Below are 23687 nucleotides of genomic sequence, written 5' to 3' on the forward strand. Positions count from 1 at the left end.
GATAGACCACCAGGACAGCCACTGCCACGCTTTCTAAGGCTGGTGTGGTGGGGGTTATCCAGGAGTCAGTTGAGAAGACGGACTCATAGCACGCCATCTCACAGAATGTGACAACAGAATCCGGGTCTCCGACGTTGAGGCCAGTGCTCTGCTTCTAATCCCACATCACAGGTAAGAGAAACAAGACTCGGGATGCTTGGAGTGGAAGGTACAACCTACAATACAGTCCAGGAATGACTTTCTCCTGGGAGGTCCTATACTCCCGTTAGAACTGGGTCCCACTGAAACTCTGGTTCCTTTCACAAAAGCCCTGGTTGTAAAACCTTTTCTTCAGCCAACCCTCAGGGACAGGCAGAAAACAAGGTGGTCCCTTTTATTCCCAGACTGCCGAAATGTTTTTTCTTATATTGAGCCAGAATTCTTCCTCACTCTCGCTGATACATAATAGTTCAAGTTCTACCTTCGGGGGACTCACAAAACGCTCTCAGCTCTTGGACTTGATACCATTTAAGATACTACAATTCAGTCAGCTTTCCATCCAAGTCTGTTCTTCATTTGAACATCCCAAACTCCTGTAATGGTTCCACATACTGTAGGCTTTGATTGTCATTGTCCATGCGCTGTTCTGCATTTTTAAATTGATCAGTGGGGCATCTGGTCCACATACGGACAACAGGGGTAGGTTTTAAAAATTCACATCGTTTTAAATGATAACAAAAAATAATGTTTATAGTATCTTCCACTGGACTGGTGTGAATTATATTCATGTTGGGAGAATTCACTTCATAAGCTAAGTGATATAAAGTTATTGAATATATCAAAGAAATTAAAATAAAATAAAGTAAAAAAATAAATTCATGGCATAAATAAAAAACAATAACAACAATACAATTAAAGACATGTCTTATGTCCGTGAGAAAATCACTGTGCTGGTTGCAATCTGGACCTTCATCTCTCATCATGGGAACCTCAAGCCAAAGGTCAAGTCCACAACTATTGGGTTGTCAGAAAAGTCATGACGCATTTTGCACAGAAAACCAGAAAAATATGTCATGACTTTCTCGATGACCTAATCATTTTGTCTTACTCTGTGTACTACGCTAAAAAATGCTAAAAAGTAACTACAGTCCACTGGAAATGTCGGCAAGAAACTTCAAGCATTGACAAGCAAGTTAAAACAAATCTAGTGCTTCAATGTATCAGGCATTTTTCTGAGAGTTTTATGGATATTAACTGAGATCAGTCATAACATTGTAAAGGAACTGTTACAATTCCTACTTGACAGATGAGGAAACTGAGTCACAAAAATCAGTAACTCCAAGTTCACGTAGTCTCACTTCTGCATCTGTGCTCTAACCACTCCGCAATAGTACTTGTTCCCAGCTGAGAATGAAGGGGGGAACACAGACCTGACGCTGCGGAGCAGTACGGAGGGATTTCTCACTGAAACTTGCTCTCAGCACTCCACTACATCACATGGCTGCCAACCACTTCACACTCAACAATGAAAGGTTAGATGTTTCAACTTGGGAGGGAAGAGGGAAATCTCTTTCTATTTCTCTTTGGTGGCAATTGGTCCTGGAAAGTATTTATTTATATTTTATTGCAGGATTGGAACGAGTCTTTTAAATAAGGCTGAAACTATACATCATTAATTTTTCCCTAAAGAATAAGAAATACCCAAGCTACTAAAAGTTAAGCTATTAGTAACTGAGCTATTTCAACTACAGTTGATATTATTATGAAATCTAAATATGACATGTCTTGACATTTGATAAAAACCTTGTATACAATTTGTAGTAAACCAAGCGGCTGGTTTTACACATCATTATTTAAGAGTTAACTTGTATCTGTTTATGTTATAAGCTATACAGCTTAGATGGCTTTAAAATTTTAGACTTACTCTGCTTACAAGATTAGGTTCTTTCATATGGCACTATTTTTGTGATTACTCTAACCCCAAAAATCCAAAACCAAAATGCTTAATTAGTTTACTAGAAAGCACTATGTTTGAAAATGATACTAAAATTCTGAGAGCTTGGGACCAGCAGTTAGCGTAATGGCTATGTCGCTGGACTCCCATGTAGTCGACCGTGGTTCGAGTCTCAGACCTGGTGACTTAAACTCAGGCCGGGCACGTGTGCATGTGTGCCCAAGGTCCTGAGAGGAGAATGGAGGAGAAGAGATTGCAGCGTGGCCATCCCCACTGGGGAGTGATTTCTCGCTTTCTGTCTCTCTGTCTCTCTCTGTCTGGTGAGTGCAAGCACCCTATAGCAAAAACCTCTCAAAAAAATATTCTGAGAATGTTATGCTGCCATTTGACAACATTTCATTACAGAAACATATCAGGATTAGGGGTAAATGGATCGCCAATCCATAAGATCATTACAAACATATTGGATTCTTGGGGAATGTATAATTGTACATTCCAAATATGTTAAAGTGTAAGTCAACAAAACTGTTTTTCAACATTACTCTTTTCCTTGCAGATGCCCAAAAAAGTCACTTAAAAGACATTAGGAACTACCAGAGAATTGTGGATAATGCTTTGAGAAAACAATTTAGACAAGTATTATGTTACTGACTATTGGTCATGGTAGTCTAATAGGTAGCTAGAGGTGTCGACTTGGATCCAGACCTCATGGATGCTCAAAGTACCATATCCAACCTGAGCCAACATGGTTTAAGGAGAGTTTGAGGAGGTTTGAAGGTCTGGGAGAAAACCTGCATCATCAATTTAGAAGGAAAGTTCAAACCAGAGTCCTAAAGACCGGGCTGAAAAGATAAGCTTTAAAATGTTCCACCTATTTAACAGCATTTCAAATATCCACTCTTCCCCTAGTATTATGGTCTACTTCTATGTGACCTACAGAAAAGGACTGATGATGTCACTGCCTTTTCCAGGAACATACATGCAAGAGTCACATGACAAAACAGATGGCATGCCATGTAAGAAAGGAAGTAGAATGGAATGTGGATGGAAAATCACATCTGAGGGCAGAGGAAAGGTTATGTGGAGAAAAAGGATGGAATTTTAACAGGTGTAGGTGGGAGAGAGAAAGAGGGGAGGTGTGGCTGTGGCTTACTGGATCCCATCCCAACACTGCTGGGACCTGTGATGGCACAACGAGGTTTTGTCTTCTCGGCCCTGAAAGCAGATGGACGCATTCCCAGGGAACAATCTTCTCCTTTATGTTTGAAGAAATATTCCTCCAGAGTGGGCCAGGCTAACATGCTGAACCCAGACATGACCGGCTCTGCTGCCTCCCGTATTTTTCCTATTCTTGGGATAAATTGGGGACACTAGCCTCGAGGGCAGTCAGTCTGGCACCTTTAAAATCACAAGCACTCAAAAAAAAAAAAAAAAAGCGAAGAACAGAAAATAAAAATAGCCCTACACATCAGCAGGACAGAAAAGGTGCCCAAATGTTCCCTTTCTACATTAACAAAATCTACAAACTATGCCTTTTCGGGAAGCATTCAGAATGGAAAGTCACTCAAGCGAAAGTGCAGCCTTGCTTCTAGAGGGACTTACACAAGAACACACGACAGCCCAACGTTGGCACAAGTGCCTCAGCACTTTTAAACAAGGAAAACCAGGGAAGGGTACCACACTTCAAGGCCCCAGAGCGTATTACTGGGTTGCCGGCCAAGTCAGGACGTATTTTTCTATTTAAAAATGCATCATGACCTTGCCGACAACCCAATAGAAACACAGCTCAGTTGGGTCCGGTGAGAAGCTGGAGCTCAGATCTGGGGCTGGGGTGAAATGTGTTGGTAAAGCTTTGGCAAAGCTCAGCACAGTAACTCGAAAGACCCAGGGCAGAGGGGCAGACAGGCAGCAGAGAACTTCATCAGTGGACTAAGACTCCACCCCCACCCCCGTGGCTTGGTTATATACTCCTGCTTGTCTCACACGGACATCATAGCTTCCCAGTGACTGTGGAGCTACCTATGGGTTCTTTGCACCCCTCACCTGCCCTGTCTCTAAAAGGCCTCCTGGGACCACAGCCTGCTTTCTCATCAGGCTGTTTGATCTTCCATCATGGGTCACTGCAAGGCTTCCTGAGTGTTTTGATACATTTGATTTACTTATCTTACAAACAGAAAGGTTTTTTGAAGTTTCCACAAGTGAGCTAAGTCTAGAAGGTTTGACAGAATTTTAAAAAGTCATTTTTAGGAATGGTATGGGTAGAGGTTGACCTCCCAGGCAAATCAACAGGCTGAAAAAAGGAGATAAAACAGTGGAATATGAAGTTTCCTATTTAATTTCTCTTTTGATAATGTCAATTTATTTCCTTTATCATGGGAAAATAAACTTCTGATGAAAAACAATGTTTTTTTGTTTGTTTGTTTTTTTGTCCTGTGGTCACTGTTGTTAACACAATAAACCACAGACTCTCTTTTGCAAATACTGCTTGTTTCTGAGGAGGGATCAAAAATGTCCAGTTACTCTGAGAGCTGGCACCATGGTAACTAGGAATGACATACTCCCATGTTTGCACATTATTCAAAATCAAAAGTAAAGTAGTGCAGACATTCAGTCAGACCTTCATGCCCTCTTGTGACCTGACTTAGAACAGAAATTTTAGGGGTAGCAGGTGGTGTGGTGGTTAGGGCACTGGAATCCCACATTGTGGAGCTTGGTTTGGGTCCTAGACCCAGGGCCTTGCTTTCTCACTTTCCCTCTCTCTCTCTTTCTCTCTGGTGAGCAAATTTTAAAAAACAGTAATAGGGACAAGCAGATGGAATAATGGTTACATCGCTGGACTCCCATGTAGTCGACTGTGGTTCGAGTCTCAGACCTGGTGGTTTAAAACTCACACCAGGCACGTGTGCATGCATGGCCAAGATCCCGAGAGGAGAGTGGAGAAGGGATTGCAATGTGGCCATCCCCCCTGTGGGGATGAGTTCTTGCTTTCTGTCTCTCTATCTCTCTCTGTCTCTCTGACAAGTGCACGTGCCCTATAACAAAAAAACTCTTTCTAAAAATAATAGTAATAAATAAAAATTCTAAATTATTGAAAAATGGAAATTCTAGGCACAAACAAAATAAATATTATATTTTTAAATATTATAATGAATTGAAGCTCTATATGACAATTGTAAGTCAGCTTCCTCATTATACATTTTACTCTGAAAAAGTCATGTTATAAAAATTGAGTTATTAAGATTTTATAAAGGTTGTGAAATGATAGTAAAGTATTTCTAAAAACAATGCATGCTTCAATTTACCCTACATACAGCCACTGGAGTTATCTTCCTTAAGCACAGCTTCCAATAAGCTGTTTCAGAAATTATCTTCCACTAAAGATACCCCCCCCCAAAAAAAATTAGACTATTTGCATCCTTTACATGATGGGTTCATATGATATTTTGGTATTTACTGAAGGTTCTAGGAAGATAGTATTTTCCAATCAAGCTTTTATTCCATGGGGCCCTGTAACATTAATGTATGTTAAAATAGAAAATATACATTGTTTCTTTCCTTTTTTTTGAGAGAGATTTTGGCTATATCCCTATAGCATGAGCTCACTGAGCAGACATAGACAGAGAGACAGAAAGTGAGAAATCACCCATCTCAGGTGGGATGGTCACGATGCAATCTCTTCTCAGGATTTTGGGCACACATGCACACGTGCCCGGCATGAGTTTCAAGTCACTGGGTCTGGGATTTGAACCATGGTCGACCACATGGGAGTCCAGCACCTTAATCACTATGCTGGCCACCACCTGCTGGCCTCTACCTTGTTTCTTAAAGTACTTATATTTTAAGTAAGACAACAATCATCAATCTTGGCCATATATTGAATTATCTGAGAAACTTTTTCTTTTTTAAAGTACTTTTCCTTGTGATGAGTGCCATTTAGCTCTGTGAATTCTAAAATCTTATCTTTTTTTTTAAGAGAGATTTTTGCTATGGGGCACATGTGCTCACTGGAGAGACAGAGAGACTGAAAGCAAGAAATCACCCTGGCGGTGGGGGCGTGGGGTGGGGTGGGGTGTCGACCCTGTTGCAGTCCCCTGCCTTCCATTCTCCTCTCAGGATTCTGGGCATGCTTGCACATGCACCTGGTGTGAGTTTCAAGCTGCCAGATCAGGGACTCGTACCATGGTTGACTACATGGGAGTTCAGCAATGCAACCATTATGCCATCTACTGGTCCCCATCTTATCATGTCTTAAAAGCTGATTGTGGGACACGTCCAGTTCTGCCACTCTGCTTGTGTATAGTAGCTATATTCTACTACTTCACTACTTTATTGCCGACACAGTCCCCACAGAGAGATTTGCAGTTTAGGGGCCCACGGATGGGAGAGAGGAGGCTGCAGATGGTTGCCCCCTTTCTCCCTCTCTTCCCTCTTCACACAGGTGCACACACGCCAGGAAAACAAGTGATGATGGCTACACCAGTAGAACCAGTAGTAGACATAAGACATCCTCAGAGGCAGACAAGAAATACTTTAATGCGAAAGAGAAATAAAGCTAAAGTCATACAAACAAACTAACACATACAGCGAAACCCAAAAGACAAGTTGTCAGGGAGACATCCAGAAGTAGATGGACAAAGGCCTGGGCAACAAACCAGATGAGATGAAATGAAGGCTGAGTGACTTCCTGATAAAGGGGAGTCATTATGAAATCGAACCACTTTGTGATTCATTTGTAGATGCGTATTTGTTTAGGTTAGGCCTTCTGAGGAGGAGGGACACTGGGAGGGGGAGTCCCATGAAGGGCTGCAAAAGCAAGAACATTTCACTGATTTAAATATATGTATTGTGAAGAAGCATAACAAATACAGAATATTATCGTGTGTTTTCTCTGTGCGAGGTGCTCTAAGCACTTTGCAAAGAAGGAGCCTTCAAAATTTTCATGGATAATGTGTATTATGAAGAAACTACACAGGGATTTTAAAAGTTTATGGTATCAAAAAAAACCTATTTTAATCCCATTTGTGTGAACTTTTTGAAGTCCTCTTTCACTGTCTCTGATTTAGTCCTATCAAGCCTTATCTACTATTATTTTGTAGATAAGGAACCCCAGGTTAAGTCACCTGACCAAGTGGTCAAAAAAGAACGTGGTGGGTCTGGAACCGGAACCGGAACCAGGTGTGACTCCTAAGCCCACTTTCCTGAGCAGCACCATCCCCTAGGAATACATTTAAGTTTTCCATCTGATGCTATGGACATCACTTAGGGGTAGGACCTTCTCTCACTCTCAGGGCAAGAAGACAAGAGGCTAGCACTTCATCCTTTCTCAAGGCCTCAAAGACCGTAATGAAGGTCTTCATCTGCTTCAGGCGGGGCAATCACAACAGGTGAGGGTCCTTCAAAGCAGGTCTTGCATGCTGACCCTTAAATTCTAGCTAGGATATGGCTCCGGGGGCTTTTGACCTGAGGCACTGTTGCTTTCCAACACTCCACGTCACGGTATTCTTGGTGGAAAACACAGGCACACCGTCCTTGTTACAGCAGTGGCTCTCACTGCTCGCCACTGCACGAGAGGCACCTAGAGAACTTCTAACAGCAGTGTTTCAGCGCCCCAGGCTAAACTGAAGCTATTCATCTCTGGCGGTGGGTGTTGGCATGAGTGTTTTTATAACAAGGTTGGCCCTCTTGCCTGATGGCTCATAGAGCCAGATCGCACGTAGCTAACCAGGATAGTGTCCTGGTCCCAGGGGCTTGAAAAGCATGCCAGGCACACATGCGTTTTATGCTCCAAATCCCGACAGGATGGAGGGAAGGAGAAGGCATTACAACATGACCTCAACCCTTTGGAGAGAGGTTTCTTCCTCTCTGTCTCTGTCTTTCTGGTGAGCACACGTGCCCTATAGCAAAAACCTCTCCAAAAAAAAAAAGAGTTCAGTGCATGACATAAAACAACCTAAACTTCAATCATGTCTAACAAAGTCCAGTCAGAAGAATATGCTTCACATGAAGTAGAGTCCACGTGCACAACATGTGATGAATATATTGACAGCAAGATGCAAATGGGAGCCACAGTTCACAGAGAAACAGGATTCATCTTGCGACGGGCATTAGGTTTCCTTAAACATCCCTCTTACTTTCCTGTTTTATGAAAGAAGAAACTAGACAAATCGGTGTGTTAACACTAAACAGACGCTTTGGTGAAAGTATCACGCATACAGACATGCACTGCATGTTTTGGCTCACGAAGGACTGTGTACAAAAGGTGATCCCATGTGATGGCGTGCAGTGGGCTGTACCTTGTCCCTTCTAGGTTTGTGTAAGTATACGCTAGGTTAGCACAAAGCTGAAGTTGCCTAATGACACATTTCTTAGACTATCTCGCTGTGGCTAGATGGTCATGCACACACATATGTACACACATATTTATGTGCACACATGTGTGTGTATATAAATGTCACATGATACATATAAACTCTTTTTACAAAGGAGTCAGTCCTGCCCTGACAGTTTTCTCCAGATTGTGTTTCCATTTCCATCTTGTACAACAGCCATGCTGTGTGTGAAAGTGTTTCCCCCAAAATTCAGGTGTAGCCAACGTGACAGAATGAAGAAGCGGGGCCTTAAAGAGATGACTGGATGATGAGGGCATTTCTCTCCTCCATGGGATAGAGGCTCAGGCATGCTAGCTTTTAATTCTACCTTCTGCCATGTGAGGATTCAGCAAGAAGGTGCCACCCTGAAGCAGAGAGCAGCCCTCACCAGACAACCAAACTTGATTGCACCTTGACCTTGGGGTTCTCATCCTCAAGAACTACGAAAAGAAAATGTCTGTTTTATAAATGACTCACTCTTAGGCGTTCTCTTATAGCAGGACTAAACGGAGTAAGATGACATGTGACTGCTCAAAGATTTCTGCCTCACAATCCCTGCCCTCCACAGGGGACAGAAGTTTAGAATACAGACCAAAAAGAGGAAGATGACAATTATAACTAACATCATTTCTTTTTACTTTGTGATATATGAAGATCAAGAATAATTCTGCAATTTACATAGAACTTCATAATTTCCACATTCCCACTTGAGTCTTAAAATAACTAAAAGCTAAATAAGACAGTTACCCTTATTTTATTTTAGTGTTTTTGTTTGGTTTGTTTTGTTTTGTTTTCTTTTTTTTTTTTTCTATAAGTCATGTGTGCTTGCTAGAGAGACAGGCACAAAGAGACAAGAGAGGAAAAGAAGTCATTCCCCAGGGAATGGCTGCACTGCAATCCTGTCTTTACTCTTCTCCTGGGATTTTGGGCATGGAAGTGCATGCACTCACATCCAGCATATTTTTCAAGTTCCAGGTCCAGGACTCAAACTGCACAGTTGGCCGTGTGAGATCCAACTGCCCAACCAGCACACAACCAGCTGACCTGACAATTATTCTCTTAGACAGGAGAGTTAATACGAGGATGACCTTGTGTCTGACTTCAGAAGAAGACGGCAGCGTTGCAATTCGAGGCTCATCTGGTGATCCCTGACATGCACACACGTCATAGGACCCACAGGATGACAACATTCTACTTCTACATGATTGCTCTTACATGGGTTCTTGTTTTCTCCATTTAGTGCTGAAATGCCCATAACGCATTGTTGAGAGGATTTAAATAGTCCTAAAATGTATAGAGATTCAGAAAGCAACATCCTCATTTACGAATGCAGTAAGAGGCTGAGTGAGAATCAGTGCCTTGACTAAGATCCCACAGCAAGCCGGCAGCACAGAGGAGACATGCATCCCATCCAGGGTTTCAGTGTGCTGCTCCCTCAGGCTGCAGGAGGCTATTTCCCAGGTTTACTGCCACACATGGGAGTTTCTTTCCACTAGTAGGCGCTGTTGCCTGACCATGAGCTATTTCTCCCTCATGTAGTGGTAAAATTACAAGGTAAAGGGGAGTACCATGTGGGGTACTGCAAGGATGATTCCTACCTGATTCCAGAACAACTTCACTCCATTTTTATCTGAACAGTGCAGTCATTCCATTTATCTCTGAAACACTGTGGTGTGTTTTGGATGTGTACATCTGTGTGTTCTGAAAATCAAAGGCGTGGTGGCAGGGTATGGGGGAGTGGGTTCTGCAGAAGTATATCAGGGCCAAAGAAGGCTCTGTGCCTTGTTGGACCATAGCCAGTAAGAACTAGTTGTGTTATACAATGGTGATTTATATATAGCTTTCACTAGCTAGAAGGTGTCTGGCTTTGCTTCATTATTTATTTATTTTTTAAAAGAATAGAAGCTATTCAAGTAGCCCCAGCATTATAGCAGTAGATACATGAATTAGGTTTGGACCCTAGCTGTACTAGAGATATGATCTATGACTTTGGGCAAGGTATTTTATCCATCTGAGCCACAGGTGGAACAGGAATAGGAATCTCAGCCCTGGGTACTTCACAGGCTTGAGGGGAGGGGAAATTACACACACACACACACACACACACACACACACACACACACATTGTACATACAAGTATGTGTCCATAAAATATAAGAAACTACTCCAGAATATATTGCTATACATTTTTAAATGAATATTGTTATAAATTCACATGCACAACAGAGCAGAATGAACTTATGTACAGTTACGTGGCTGAGGCTTCTACCTAGAAATCACATCCTAAGAAATTTCTATGCAAAATCCAGAAGATGGACTGGAGAACTGATGCGAGGAGATAGATTTCTAAGACACAGGAACCTACAGACACAGGCAATGCCACTCATATTCTCCCTGGAGAGGGCAGACGGATACCAGGAACACCTGACACATGCTGTGACATCAGAGCCCACAGGGAGACCAATGGGTGTGGAGTCTTATGACCTTGGGACATCTCCGTTCTCAAGTCTCTGTAAAATCCTCATTGCTAAAGTAGTCTGCCTCTGATGCCATCTCCGCCCCTCGCATAGCAACACTGCGCTCTCCGAGTGCTGAAGTGACGTCTAGGGAGAAGTTATTAATACACGTATGTATGCACACAGTATGCAAAAATATGCAAGATTGAAAGCGATTAGCGTATTACTTTTAGGTAATACTTCCCACCGGGACTATGCTTCTGGAAAAATTCCTCTCTTTCTACAGAAGCTTGCACAGTCATCTGCTATCACTTACCAGAATGTTTGGGATAAAAATGGTGTCAATTTTAAGGAAACACACTTCTCATTTTTCTTTGTTAACATCTGAATAAAACATGAGAAGACTCCTACTTTCCTCCTTTCCCCTTTCATTCAGAGAATAAGTCCCTTCACAATGTTGCTTGCTGTGAGAGAGAAAATAAATCGTCACCCTTCTTTGGCACCTCCAGATCAGCAGAATCCTGGGTTTCAGAGGAGAAAACTTAAAATTCCCTTCCAATAAGCGCCACTGGATCTTGTAATTTCTGAGTTACAGGGCAATTCTTCATCCAGCAAGAAATCATATTTTTACCTTTAAGAGTTCATATCTCTGTGAGATCCTCAGAGACAGCAGCAGAAAAAAGGCACCAGAAGTTCTACAGAAGGTTGGAACTAAAGAGATACTTTGTGGACTATACAGGAATTTGGAGAAAAATGGACATCGTCTAAGAATCCATCTATCTGGGCTGGCCACGTCTTTTCTTTGTACAGTATCTCCATTCTATTAAACCTGGCCAGCTGGTGGCGTGGCAGTTAAGGCAACTGGATCTCTCACTGTGCCATTGTAGTCCCAGACCCAGCAGCTTGAAAAACATGCTCGGTGTATGTGTGTGCATGCCCCAAATCCTGAGAGGATAGTGGAGGAGAAGGGACTGTAATGTGGCCATCCCCTCTGGAGGGTGCTCTCTCACTTTCTCTCTCTGTCCCCATCTCTCTCTGTCTCTCTGCAGTGAGTGCATGTACTCTACAGCAAATGAAAAAAAATCAATGAAGCAGGTTTGTTTTTCTAAGGACATTTCTAGTTTTCAGGTTTTCATTCTAAGAAAAATTTTGTAAGATGAGCACATAAACTTAATTTACATGAAGTGAGAGTAAGGAGAATCTCCTCAATGGTAATTTCTGGGCAGCCCGTCTAGACCTCAAAATGGATGACACATTATAAAATAAGAGAAAAGAGAAAACCAGGCAATAGGCACGTTCTATTTATGTCAGGGAGTATTTCTAGGCGACTTCTCTTGGACTAATGTAGCTTCCATATTTAGATGATCATATTTAGTAAACACATTTTAATTTTTGCAAGGTGACTAATAACACAAATGCAAATGCCTAATAACTAGTGAGTAAGTCAAGGGCTCTACCTTCCTAAGCGAGAGCCTGGAAACTATGTAAATCCACAGAGACTGAATAAAAACAGATAAGCTCAGTGATGGATTCTTGCATCACCTCCTGCTATGTGCTTTTATTTGAAGTTCTGTCTTGGGCAAGAGATACTGCACAGAGGGAGTGCAAAGTTGAAGGTCTTTAGTAAAAATTGGGACTGTAAACACAGCTTGGCATTATCAGCATTCTGCTAAGTTCAAAGAAGAGATAGTTATAACAAATACAGCTTGCTTTATTTCTGAAACAAAACTGTGCACATATTTGTGGCCATACTACTAATTAACCTGTAGATTGTTCCTTTCATCTCTTCAGTGTGTTTTTCTCCCCCTGTCACAACATGTTGGGGTTATTTTTTCCCATCTGGAATCTGCTCACACTGTTCTCTTATACATACTAGAGAGAGAGAGAGAGTGGTATAAATGATTAGGGACTGGAGAGACTGACTTGGATGGGAAGATTAAAGGAGCTATATATGCACATATAACAAAGCTGAAGGATGACTAAGGAGTGCCGGGATGGCGGCCTATAAATATTTGAAAGGTGTAAACACCAAGGAATAATTTAGCTTGGTGCAGGTGGTACAATGGGGGGTGATGGTGTAACTTAAAGAAAAGACCTTTATTAAGGAAAAGAACTCAATATTTAAGATGCTATCCATGGGATATAGCAAAATGGGAGTATAAATGGCAGCTGGACGAGTAATGGAATAGAGTCAGAAGACACGGGGGCCCGTACCATACACAGGAATTTGATCACCATCAGCCTCCGTCCCTCTTTTATACATTCAAGTGGAGGGCCAGAATCAGAGATTTCATTGGGACACACAAATTCATGGGAACCCTAAGGGTTTTGAGGGCCCTGATACAATGCTAGGGCATAGGAAGGCAGATGAAGGGGAGTGCTGATGGCCTAGAGGCCCTCCATCAGTTTCGTTTCTGTCCCATTATTGTCCTCAGAAAAATTTCTGAGGAATTTATCAATTTAAACAATTACATAAGAAGTTTACTAGCTTAAAAAGTTCGACACAGTGGGGCCAGCAGGTGGCGCGGTGGTATAAGGACACTGGACCTCCACACGGCCCACCAAAATTCAAGTCCCAGACTTGGTGGTGAGACTGGAGAAGGGACAGTAGCAAGACCACTCTCCCTGGGGAGTGATTTCTCACTGTCCCTCTCTGCTATCTGTCTCACTCAGGCACGCACAGGCACCTGTGCCAAATACCTTAAAAAAGAAAAAGTTAGAAAAAGCATGAGACATTGGTCTTCAAATTATTCCTATTCAAAATACTCCTGAGAAAGTGAAAGACTCAGTAAAGTTCTACTCTCACACACTGTTTATTGAACATCTACTTAGGTGTTTCACATAAGAGATGCAGCAAGACAAATGTCCTTGCTGCCCTAGTGGAACTAACATTTTAAATGCAACTTTAATACAAGAGTATCAAAAATTTTAAAAAAGGAAGACTAACTAGTATAACTTCTTGAAAGACTGAAAATATTTAATTCAATTTAGCATTCATTGAGTACCTACCTACCAATCATTAAGACTCGTGATAGATAATCCGGAGTAGTAAACATTTACATTAAACAGATAATAAGTTTTTACTGTGTGTCAGGCCTTGTTTTCCAAACTAGGGATACAACGACAAGTGAGACCTGGTATCTGCCTTCCCTAGAACACATAGACATATATAATTTCTACTTATTTCTTTCTAATTTTAAAATAATTTTTCAAAAATCTTATAATTAATGATTATTATTAGTATTTCCAATAGGCTGCCAACCAAAGAGAGACTACTAAGGAGAGAGAAAGTAAGAAATCACTCCTTGGGGGATGACGGCACAGTAATCCCTTCTCTTCCATTCTCTCCTTAGGGTTTTGGGCACACGTGCACACATGCTTGGCATGATTGTTAAGCCACCAGCTCTGGAACCTGAGCCACAGTCGGCCATGTGGGAGTCTGATGACTCAACTGCCACATCACCTCCTGCCCCAGATGTATGTAATTTTAATGCAATAAAATGAAGGCAGTTAAAGACTCATACAAAAATACCACGAGAATCATATAAGAAAGCAATGCATTCTTTTAGAAATGGGCTCGAGTTGGGGGAGGGATGCTAATCAGACAAAGCTTTAGAAGACAGACAATGGAGTAGGTGCTGAAGGATAAGCAGGGCATTTTAACCTAAGTAGAGAAGCAGGTAGAGGAAAGTTTATTCTAAGAAATGGCCATTCCCGGGACCAGCAGTTGGTGTAATGGCTATGTCGCTGGACTCCCATGTAGTCAACCGCGGTTCGAGTCCCGGACCCAGTGGCTTAAACTCACGCCAGGCACATGTGTGTGTGTGCCTAAGATCCCGAGAGGAGAATGGAGAAGGGACTGTAGTGTGGCCATACCCCCTTGGGGGTGATTTCTTGCTTTCTGTCCCTCTGTCTCTCTCTGTCTTTCTGGTGAGCGCACACGCCCTATAGCAAAAACCTCTCCAGAAAAGAAAGAAGTGGCCATTCCCATTACTCGGCAAAAACAGAGAGGAGTGAAATTACATGGCACATCCAGAATCCAGAGGGTAGGTAGGAAGGGGAGGAAAATGGGGCTGGAGCCAGGGAGCCAGGCTAAGAAAGGTTTCCTATATGAGTCCAAGAAACAAAAAAATGCGTTCTGTAAACCAGGTGGTGTAAGTTTTAAGCAAAACCATGACATGGTTGTAAACATGTTTTAAATAAAACTTCAAGCTATAAAGTGGAGGAAAGAATGAAGTGGAGAAAAAAGTTAGCAGGCCAGTTAGTAATATTTCAGGCAAGTGGAGCAATGGGAGTAGAAAAGAATTACTGTGTTTTGACCTACTTTGATACCTACCCAGCAGGTAGGCAGTAGCTTCCTCTATGTGCAGGTAAAGACAAGGAGGCCCAGGAAAGTTACTAACTTGTCCAGGATCACACACTGAATACAAACAGATCCACAATTTGCACCTTACTTTGCGTGATATGATTACATCTGGCTGAAAAAGACTGGATCAGCAGTTGGCACAGGAGTGAGGAGGATATGTGACAATTTCAACGTACGCAGGGTGACAGACAGACTGGATGTGCAGTGTTCCACACCACATGTTGCTAATAAGAGGAACAACTGGGTCTGAGTAAAAGAGCACAGGCTTGAGTCAGCGAGTGGCATGGTAATGGGTGACAACATCCCACACGTCTGAACGTGTAGTTCGAGCCCCAGACCTGGTGGCTGGAGAGAGACATGCCAGAAGAATGTGCATGTGTTCCAAAAACCCCAAAAGCAGAAACAGAGAAGGGGTTGTGGTGTGACCAACCCACATGGACGGTGCTTTCTCACTTCTCTTTCTTTCTGTTGCGTGCCCATGTCCTTTGGCAAACCGAGAAACAGAGACTGAAGAGAGGTTTATTGAGTTCATAGTTTTGGAGACCCAAGGTTGAAGAACCATTTCTCTGAGGACTACCTTGCTGGTGGGGGCTCAATGCAGAGCCCTGAAGCGCACAAGGAATCGACACATGGCGAGAGCTTGAGGAGAACGTGGCCGCGTGCAGGGTGTCCGCCTTTTCCCTCGCCTTACAAACACAACGCACTTCAGTGAGTGTCCCAGCCTAATTCCGGGATCCCACTCTAACCACCTCCCAAAGGTTCCACCTTTCAATACCCTAACTGGACTAAGTCTCCACCCTCTCGACATGATCATCCTGGCTACTAAAGTTTAACACATAGATTTGGGGTAGGGGTCACATGCAGCATAGCATGCAGGAGGGAAAAATGAAGGACAGCTTCCATACCCCCATTGTGTAACTTTGTTGGTGACCACAGAGATGACTGTACCAAGGTTCAGATTTTCTGTATTGTTCAGTAAAACTGGAGGTAGTGAGGAAATCACAGATGTGCCTCTCTCATTGTGTGTGTGTGTGTGCGCGCGTGTGTGTGTGTGAAATACAATAGTTTCATCTATTATTCCTAATAGAATTCATGCTGTACTTTTTTGAGAGAGATCATGGTTTGTGTGTATATAAATAGGTTTGTGAGTACGTATGAATGTGTGTGTGTGGCTTTGGGGGTTACTGGTCATTGCAAATGAAATATTCAACTTGCCAAGAAGAATGAGATTCGAGGGAGAATGTATGATAAAGCAAGTTTGATATCATCCAGGTTCTCTTAGCATGTAGTTGACCCTCACAGGGTAAGTCATCAAACTCTCAAACTCTAGGGGACGGAAGAGAAAACCAAACCGAAAGCTGACCAGGCCAGATTTAAAAAAGTGTGGGCTTCATTGATTTAGGAACCAAAGGAGGACCAATTAGGATGGAAAAACTGGCCTCTTACCACTTGCCTAGCCATGTCCATCTTTTGAGTGGTTTTTCTTGTCCTCTTCTGGATTTCTTTCCCTTCATCACAGTCATAGGCTTCCTGATATTTAGAGATATTCTAGCAAAGTGGTTGGGAATGCTACAGATGGGTGCAAGTTTCTGAGGCAATGGAAGTTCGCTTCCTTCTTAAAGTTCCTCTTTTCTGCCATGTGTGTAGGGTTTTAGAGACGGTCATACGATATTGCTATCCTTCTGCCTCAGTCTCCTAAGTTGCTGGATTACAGATGTATACCACCACCATGCCTGGCTTTTTCTTTTTATAGGGTGGGCCAGGAATCAAACCTGGGCCTCCCATGTGACCACCCTGTGCAGCGCACGCTACTGTGGCTGGGCCTGAAGTTCTTTTTAGCTTTGAAATTCCATGCCAAACCCTCTCACTCCCGAGTTTTGCACTTCATTGGCTCGTTGATTGGTCCTGGTGCTGTAATTGAGACTTGGTGTGTTTCTCCCTTAGCAACTGATTCCTTGACTGAATCTCTCGTTTTCATCTGTAACACAGACTGGAGCTCATGGCCTGCCTGGTGCTACTCTGCTACTCCCAAGCATGTGTGCAACTTCTGCCTTCAAAGGCCTAGGGAGCCACTTCCTCTGGGTGAACACAGTGTGACGGGGAACATGGCCAGGTTTTCCATCCCAAATGCCCTCATAGCTATGTGCCTTTGGGCAGGGCACAACCAATAAAACCCCCAGCCTGACTCCTGCTCCCCCTGCTACCAGAGGCAGTCATGATCACTCCCCGACCTGCTCAGGCCACTCGAACATGTTATATTAATTATGCTATTGATATTTAAACAAGTATATGAAAATTATTTTAAAAAGAGTGAAAATGTCTCAGTTTCTTAAAATGAGACCTAAGTAGAATGCTTTGGGAATGTTCCATAAACATATTTGATTTAGGAGAGAAAGGTGAATTGTTTATTTAGGTATGAACAAATAAACTTTGAAATATTAAGGGGAAAAAGGGCATAAAAATCTGTATCCTGCCCTCACATTGTTTAGCAAGTGTCAAGAAGTTCTTCCTCTCTTGTAAAGAGACCCAGACTGGATGTGTAGTGGCTCTATCAAGACATTGCACCCAATGGTTCAGGCCAAGCACAAGGCTGACAGGCCACCCTCACATACCCCTTGTCCACATTTCCAAAAAGTTGGTAAAATACATCTTTTGTCGATAATTTTTTTTTTTTATTTTTGAGAGGTTTTCACTATAGGGCGTGTGCGCTCGCCAGACAGACAAAGAGAGAGACAGAGAGACAGAAAGCGAGAAATCACCCCCCAGGGGGGATGGCCACACCGCAATCCCCTCTCCTCCATTCTCCTCTTGGGATCTTGGGCACACACACACACGCGCCCAGCGTGAGGTTTAAGCCACCGGGTCCGGGACACGAACTGCGGTCAACTATGTGGGAGTCCAGCGACATAGCCATTACGCTAACTGCTGGTCCCCATTGTCGGTAATTTTTAAAAATAAAATTGTTAAGGTGTAGGAAATAAACCCTTTTAAGTGTACATTTCAATACATTTATAGGGCTTTCTACTGCCATGATCGAACTCTAGAACATTTCCGTCACCCTAAAAAATTTCTTTTTGCCCCACTACAGTTAAACCTCTCCCTACTCCCAACTACTCAGAAAAGCACAGATTGTTGTCTATCAGCATAGATATATTTTCTCTCTTCTAGGGCTTTGTAAAAAATGGACTTATATATTGGGTTGTTGGAAAAGTCATGACATATTTTTCTATGAATAAATGAGTCATGACTTCTTGATGACCCAATAGTAGGGTATTCTTTTTTGGAGGAGGGAGCTTTGAGTTCTTTTGCGCAGCAACATGGTTGCAAGCATCTTCCACATTGCTGTGCATTAGAAGTTAATTTCCTGGGACCAGAAGACAGTATAATGGCTATGTGGCTGGACTCCCACATAGTTGACTGCGGTTCAAGTACCAGACCCGGCAGTTTACAATTTATGCCAGAAGCATGTGCATGTATGCTCAAGATCTGGAGAGAATGAAGGAGGAGGGACTGTGGCACAGCCATACCCTCTGGGACGGATTTCTCACTTTCTGTCTCTCTGTTTCTCTCTGGTGAGCACACCTGCCCTATAGAAAAAAATCTCTCTCTCCAAAAAGAAAAAGTAAATTTCCTTATTACTGATGAGGTAATCCCATTGTATAAATACAACACTGGTTGTCCTTCCACCTTGTTGATGGACATTTGGGTTGTTTCCGGTTTGGGCTGTTACAAAGAAAGTTGCTGTGGACTTCTGTGAACATGTCTCTGTGTGGAGTGAAACTTTTCATTTTCCTTGGGCAAATATCTAGGAGGAGAACTCTGGGCTATATGTGGCATATATGTTTAATTTTTGAAGACACTGTCAAATTGTTCTCCATCAATACATCCACCTTAGCAGGTGAGAATTCCAATAGTCGCTCCCCCATCTAATTACTACTTGGTACTGCCAGTCTTTTCAATCTTAGCTCCTTTCTTTTCCTCTTTGTTGCTAGAGGGTATGTGAGTTTGCCAAGGTTGTGGGGAAGCAGGGAGAGAGAGAATGAGGAAACACTCCTGTGGGAAATAGTCACATCACAATCTCTTCTCTTCCCTTTCTTCTTCTGGGATGTTTTGGGCACTCATGCACATGCCCCTGACATGTATATCAAGTCACTAGGTAGGACTCAAACCTCAAACTGCAATACTGGCCATATGGAACCTAGCTATCCTGACTACCACACCATGGACTGGCCCTCTTTAAAAAAAAAAAAAAAGAAGACATTTTTGCTTTAAGGCGTGTGTGCTTGCTAGAGGGGGGAGAAAGAGACAGAGAGACAGAGAGGGAGAAAGTGAGAAATCACCCCCTCCCGGGATAGGTGGGGGGAGGCCACTCCACAATTCCTTCTCCTCTGTTCTCTTCCCGAGATCTTGGGCACAAATGCACACACAGCCATCCTGATTTTCAACTCCAACCACGGTCAGCCATCTGGGAGTCCAGAGACATCATCACTACACCATATGCTGGTCCTAATCTTACCTCCTTTAATCGATGGACAGAGATACCTTATGGGGTTTTACTTTGTTTCTCTGATGACTAAAGATATCGAATATTTTTCATACACTTACTCCATACGTGTATATTTCTCTTAATGTATGTTAGAATCTTTAGACTATTTTAAAATTGTATCTTTTCTTTTTTTTTTTTTGAGAGATTTTCGCCAGAGAGAGACAGAGAGACAGAAAGCGAGAAATCACCCCCCAGGGGGGAGGGTCACGCTGCAATCCCTTCTCCTCCATTCTCCTCTCGGGATCTTGGGCACGCACGCACACGCGCCTGGCGTGAGGTTTAAGCCAACAGGTCCAGGACGCAAGCTGCAGGTGACTATGTGGGAGTCCAGCGACATAGCCATTACACTAACTGCTGGTTCCCTAAATTGTATCTTTTGTTTTCTTGAGTGCGAGATACACAGAGGCGTCTCATCTCTGTGAGACACATGATCTTTGTCCAATACACATACATTACACATATTTTCACATCATATGCGCACAGTTTGCTATTGTTTAATAATGTCTTTTGAGAAACAAGTTTTAGAGTTTTTATAAAATCAAATTTATCGTTTTTTTCTTTTGTGTTTTGTAGGTTTAAAATATATACTCTTTAAGAAATCCTTGCCCAGGGACCAGCAGTTAGCGTAATGGCTATGTTACTGGACTCCCATGTAGTCGACTGTGGTTTAAGACCCGGACCTGGCAGCTTAAACTCATGCCAGGCACATGTGCGTGCGTGCGTGCCCAAGATCTCGAGAGGAGAATGGAGGAGAAGGGATTGCAGAGGGGCCATCCCCCCCGAGGGGTGATTTCTCACTTTCTGTCTCTCTGTCTCTCTCTGTCTGGCGAGCACACGCGCCCTATAGCAAAAACTTCTCCAAAAAAAGAAAAAAAAAAAAGAAATCCTTGCCCACTCCAATGTCATAGAAATTTCTTTTTTCTTATAATTTTTTCTTTGTTTTTAATTTTTTCTTTCTTTATTTCTGTGAGGTGTGTGTATGTGAGAGAGAGATAGAGATAGAGATAGATAGATAGAGAGAGAGAGAGAGAGAGAGAGAGATTTCAGGCAGGGTTTCACTGTGTGCTGATCTTCCTGCATAATTCTCTGAGATCCTAGTGTGCCTGGTCTCCTGGGAGGGTCTGGAACTGTGCCCCAGCCTCAGCCTACAATGTTGCAGCATCCCCCATCAGCTGCTGAGGTCAGGCCTTCCTGTGGATGTCTTTCAGTTGGTGTTGACACTTAGGTCTTTGATCTAAAATGTGTGCAAACCCTTTACAATGAAATTTATAAAACATCACTGAGAGAAATAAAAGATCTGATAAAAGAAAAGATATAACGTATCTTGGAAACAATATTATTCAGGCATCCATTCTTTCCAATTTGGTTTATTAGTTCAACACAATTGTAGCAGGTCTTATCAGTGTAAGTTGACAAGCTGATTCTAAGTTTTTCTTTTAAAATATGTTAGAGGGCACATGCACTCACCAAAGAGAGGGAGAAAAAGTGAAATAGCATGGATCTCATGGCGGATGGCCACACTGCAATCCCTTCTCCTCCATCTCCCCCCTCGGTTCGGGATTTTGGGCATACATAGACATGTGCCAAATGTGTTTTTCAAGCCTGTGGGTCTGGGACCTACAGGATGGAGTATACAGTAACCTTAACCACCATGCCATGGGCAGACAAATTATTTATTTATTTATTTGAGAGAAATTTTTGCTATAAGGTGCATACACTTATCGGAGAGACAGAAAACAGGAAGTGAGAAATCACCCCTAGAGGGGATGGCCATGCCACAATCCCTTTTCCTCCATTCTCCTCTTGCGATTTTGGGCACGCACGCACACATGCACACACATGTGCCTGGTGCAAGTCTTAAGCTGCCAAGTCTGGGACTCAAACTGTGGTCGACTATGTAGGAGTCCAGCAATGTAACCATTACGTCATCTGCTGATCCTGGGCAGGCCAAATTCTAAAATTTATATGCAAATGCAAAGTTTGAAGAACAATGCAACCAGTTTTGGGAAAGAAGAAAAACTTGAAGGTCTTATATCACCCGATAGATTTACTCAGAGGTTATGATAATGAGACTATAGGGTACTGGCCTAAGAATAAACAAAAAGGTAAGAGTTTTAGAATTACTCAATTTCTCTCCAAATTCAAAATAGTAAAACATTTTGATTAGCTCAGTGGATCCAAATGCATTGAACAAGGTTCCACTGCATTTTTCCGCCCGTGAATTTCAGTTTTAGTTTAGATGATATATTTAGGAAAATACCATGCTTCCTTTACTCATTTCCTCTCTGAAGATGTATGTATCTTATCAAATTAATGTCTTTCCTTAAATTTGTTTATTTGCTAAAAATAATTGTGCATGGTCATGGAAACTAAGAACAGGCAGAGGATTAGCAGAGAGATTTTACATTTTATCAAGACATCAGAATTACTGTCTGGTTTCTGATGTCAAACAAACAAAAAACCCCACACTTTTTTTTTTTTCCTCCTGAGGGAAAATGATGACAATCATCTTGCAACTCACAAAGATCAAATTTAAAAGTGTTTCATTATGATAAAGTCATCTCTCATGGATCACTCCAGAAAGATATGAATTTTACAACCTGCTGAGCATACCAAGTAAGTTTAACCATATGATCAGAAACTGAAGACAAAAGACTTCTAAATGGTCCTTCCTCTATGAGTTCAGACTAATTTTTCATTTCTTAACATTTATCATGCCTGAAATATTTAAAGTAAGTTATGAGGTTCAAAAGTGGAAAGCATTCCTTATAAAAGAATGTTCTTCACTAATAAGTGAATGTAATTTTTTAACACCGTGGAATAAAATATTCATAATGGATTAATGTGAAAGGATATATACACAATTAAATGTAATTTCTCTTTATTAAAATTGATGTAGAATATTGAGCTTGGATAGGTAAGTTCTAATGGGAAATACGAACGTAGCAGAGCATAAAACATATTACTTTCTTGCAATCCTAAAATGAAAGAGAAAATACATTCTGAAGTCCACAGGTAGATTCATCGACTCACTGGTATTATTATGAGCTAATTAAACTTCAGAGACCATTAGGCAGCATGGTCCCTATTGCAAATGCAACATTTAGTAAATTAGAGCACCCGAGTACCTGACTTGGTGATGTCTGTGTCAATGTCCGCGTTAACTCTCATACTGATGAGGTGCATTTCTCCTTGCCTTACCGTTCCTGTCAGTACATAAGGGAACACATTTTGACTTTGGATATACATGGATAACACTACTCACTGGTGATATCTATGGATGTTCAACCTGAGAAGTAAAAGGCAAATTTTTTGTACTCCTTATTATCAACAGACTCAAGACAATGATGGCCCATGATTAGTGAGAGTCACTAATCATTTACCTTCATGAAATATGAGATACAGAAGACCTAAGAAGTAGCTTTCAGGGGATTATTATAAAATTATACTGTTGTCCACTGAACTGTATTATCATCAAACACGTGTAAGTGCTTATTCCAAATTCTGTCCTTGAGTATGAGACAAAGAGAGCAAGGCTGCAATCCAAAGAGCCATTATTTATTTTGATCTTTAGCTGACTCCAGGTAACACTGCCACATCAATGCAGAGCTGGCTTACCAAGACTATTTCTGAAGTAACTAACTCCCATCTTCCGTTATAAGCCAATTCTCTTGGAAAGAACCGACTTTCACAAACTTTCAGATTTACCTTATCACACCCTCCAGTTTCTCCAGAATTTCATCTCCTAAGGAATTATGCGTTGATTCACTAAGTTAAATGAAAAGGCTCCATTATGGAACTGTAAATGTGACCCGTATGCATCTCCTAAAAACCAGCAAAGACTCTGGACTTCTGTTTTCCACATATTCCATATTTTTCGACTGTTATGTCTTAGCTTCAGTTATTCCTACATTCTCAATGCCCTGCACAACACTTTCACCAATAACGATAACAACACATTATCCAAGGTCTCAAATGATGCATTCTCCAAGAAACTGGGCAAGAAATTAGTTCACTC

At 42.0% G+C, this 23687-nt stretch overlaps 1 protein-coding gene across 8 annotated transcripts in view; it reads right to left on the reverse strand.

Moving 5' to 3' along the window:
- LPP (LIM domain containing preferred translocation partner in lipoma) overlaps positions 1 to 23687 on the reverse strand; it is a 791955-nt gene that overhangs the window by 125777 nt on the left and 642491 nt on the right. The gene's annotated exons all lie outside the window — the stretch shown is intronic.

Source organism: Tupaia chinensis, unplaced genomic scaffold (genome assembly GCF_000334495.1).
Source record: "Tupaia chinensis unplaced genomic scaffold, TupChi_1.0 Scaffold000515_1, whole genome shotgun sequence".
In the NCBI taxonomy this organism is placed as follows: Eukaryota; Metazoa; Chordata; class Mammalia; order Scandentia; family Tupaiidae; genus Tupaia; species Tupaia belangeri.